General features: G+C 49.6%; 1 pseudogene; it reads left to right on the forward strand.

Annotated features, from left to right (window-relative positions):
• The first annotated feature begins 2,671 nt into the window (after positions 1–2,671).
• On the forward strand, positions 2,672–2,795 carry LOC144282730 (small nucleolar RNA SNORA70; annotated as a pseudogene).
• The last annotated feature ends 337 nt before the right edge of the window (positions 2,796–3,132 follow it).

Below are 3,132 nucleotides of genomic sequence, written 5' to 3' on the forward strand. Positions count from 1 at the left end.
TGCTCCCAGCTGAGGATGAAGAAGTCACCTCTGCCTCGTTTTCGCTCTCACAGAGGACAGGAGGGTGGAGAAGGTAGGGGGAGGGCAGGGCAGAAGCACCTGCTCTGGGGCCAGCTGGCTGCTGTTTGATCCCAATTCTGGCATCTGTTAGGAAGGTGGCCTCAGGCAAGTGGCTCAGCCCTTGTGAACCTTCTGCTCATGCACTCTCTTTCTCTTTGTTATGGCAAAATAGGCATCACATAAAATTTACTGTTTCAGCCATTCAGTGGTATCAGGTGCATTCACGATGTTCTGCAGCCATGACCACTATCCATTTCCGGAACTTTTTCATCCCAAACAGAAGCTCCGTACCCATTAAGCAACAACACTCCATCCCCTTCTGGTCCCAGCCCCTGGAAACCTCTATTCTTCTTTCTGTTTCTAGGAACTTGTCTATTCTAAGCGGGATTATAAGATAGTTGTCCTTTTGGCCAAATTCGTGTCTGGGTTATTTCACTTAGCCCAATATTTTCAAGTTTTAACCATGTCGTAGCATGCATCAGAGTTTCATGCCTTGGTATAGGTGAGTAATATTCCATTGTAGGTATGTACCACATTTTGTTCATCCATTCACATGGACATTTGGATTATTTCCATTTTTTAAAAGATTTTATTTATTTATTCATGAGACACACAGAGAGAGAGAGAGAGAGAGAGAGAGAGGCAGACACAGGCAGAGGGAGGAGCAGGCTCCGTGCAGGGAGCCCAACGCAGGACTCGATCCCGGGACTCCAGGATCACCTCCTGGGCCAAAGGCAGCGCTAAACTGCTGAGCCACCCAGGCTGCCCTATTTCCATCATTTGCATAATGTGACACTACTATGAACATTCGTTCACACGTATGTGTTTGAGTCCCTGTTTTCAATTCTTTGGGGTATTTATCTAGAATTGTTAAGTTACATAGCACTTTTGGTGAGGGATGGAAGCAGAAAAATGTTCACTTTCAGGCCAGAAGGCTGACCTATATAGGCTGCATAGTTCTGATAAGAATCAAATATGTGTTGGTTGCCACCACTCCACTCTCCTTTTTTTTTTTTTTTTTTTTAAGATTTTACTTTACGTGATCTCTAAACCCAACGTGGGCTCAAACTCACAACCCCAAGATCAAGAGTCACATGCTCTACCAACTGAGCCAGCCAGGTGCCCCTGGTGGCCCCATCCTAAAGGGTCTCATGACAGCCTGCAAATCTCACCAATAGTTAATATCCGACTGAATGATAAGCACCAGAGAAATCTTTTAAGAAGTCAAACCACTTGAGAGTAGTAGTTTTACAAGTAGAAATTCCGGGCACCTGGGTGGCTCAGCCGGGTAAGCACCTGCTTTTTGGCTCAGCCTCCTGGGATCGAGCCCCCGCATCAGGCTCCCTGCTCATCGGAGAGTCTGCTTCTCCCTCCCTAGGCTCACACTCTGTCTCAAATAAATAAATAACATTTTTAAAAAACAAGTAGAAATTCAAGGAAGACCATTACGATCTAATCCTCTCTGCACATCCCCTCCCGTTGAACACTAAGCACATAGGCAGCAGCTTTCTACGCCGACGGTTCCGCGGTCCCTGTGCGGCTTAAAGAAGCTACTGAGTTGCATCATATTGTGTCTCAAGACTTCTTTCCCGACTGTTGCCCTCCCTGACCCCGCAACACTCCTAGGCTTGACTTTTTGAGGAACTGCCAAACTGTTCGACAGCAGTTGCAACATTTGCACAGTGGCACCCGCAGTGCACAGGGCTCCAGTTTCTCTCTACCGTTTCACCAATACTTGTGATTTTCCTTTCTAAAAAAAAAAAAAAAAAAAAAAAAAAAGGCCATCCTAATGGGTGCAGAGTGACATTTTCTTTCTTTGTAAAATCTAAAAAGTAGAATCTACCAGAATGAGTTGCTTTCAGACTTGAAGATTCTAGTTGACGTGATAGACCAGCATCCCCCTGCTTCTTGAAAGTTCACCTTATGCCGTTTCACTCTTAGGAAAGACCCACGTCGGTACCTGTCTGGCTAATGAAAAAAATGCAAAGAGGATTTCTGCTTTTACACAAGAGGCAAAAAGTGAAGACCGTGGTGAGGGTTTGTTTCGTGGATCGTGGGGTGAGTGGCCCCACCAGGCTTCTTCCCTGGGAGCCACGCTCAGCGTCCCCGCTTCCAGCTCCCACAGCTTTGGACTGCTCCTGCACATCTGTGCTTTATCTTGATTTTTTTTTCTTTGCATGCATCTGTTAGCAAGATGCGTCCTAAAGCATCAGGGAAGCTTAAAAGAGGTGCTTTTGGGGGCGTCTGGGAATGCTAAAAAATGTTCTATATAAATTAATAGTGACTGCCTCTCTGCTTTACACCATTTTGGCTTCTACCACCGTTGGCACCGTTGGCGGTGAAAGGAGTGACACCGGCCCTTCCCGGGGGGTGGGGCGATGTCTTTAGGGCGCTCCCCCGGCAGGGAGACCCACGGCCCCGGGGTGCATACGCACGTGCCTGACGGAGTGCCATCGGACTGCTCCTCGGAGGGCCTGGGCCATGCCCCCCGGCCGTCGGGGCGCCAGTACCTCCAGGCCTACAGCCTCTCAGGCTGCAAGAAAGGAAGCTCGGAGTTTCTGAGTCTTGCCTTTCCATTTCTCTAACTTGTGTCTTTTCAAGATCAAAAGGTCTGCAGCCGATGGAGGCGACTGTGCTCTTTGACCCAGGGTGCCAGGGCCGCCGACAGTAGCCTCCCTGGCAGCGAATGCAGCCTGTTGATTGTATGGGTGCCCCCCCCCACCTTGGGCACAGCCCCTCATGGTGCACTTTGAGGTCTGGCCTCCTGCTCTCTCCCATCGAGGCTGCACACAGGTGTGCGAGGTGCCTCTGGGAAGCCCCAGGGCACAGTAGCCAGGGCACACGTCGGCCAAGTCCTCACGTCCATCCACACCGAGCTGCGGAACAAGGAGCAGGTGACCGAGGCCCACGCAGGGTTCAGGTTCCCTGGCCGCCAGCAGGTCCGCGTCTCCAAGAAGTGGGGCTTTACGAAGTTTAATGTGGACAAGTTTGAAGATATGGTGGCTGAAAAGCGGCTCATCCCAGTTGGCTGTGGGGTCAAATACATCCCTAATCGTGGCCCCTTGGACAAAT

The sequence above is a fragment of the Canis aureus genome, chromosome 13, assembly GCF_053574225.1.
Source record: "Canis aureus isolate CA01 chromosome 13, VMU_Caureus_v.1.0, whole genome shotgun sequence".
NCBI lineage: Eukaryota > Metazoa > Chordata > Mammalia > Carnivora > Canidae > Canis > Canis aureus.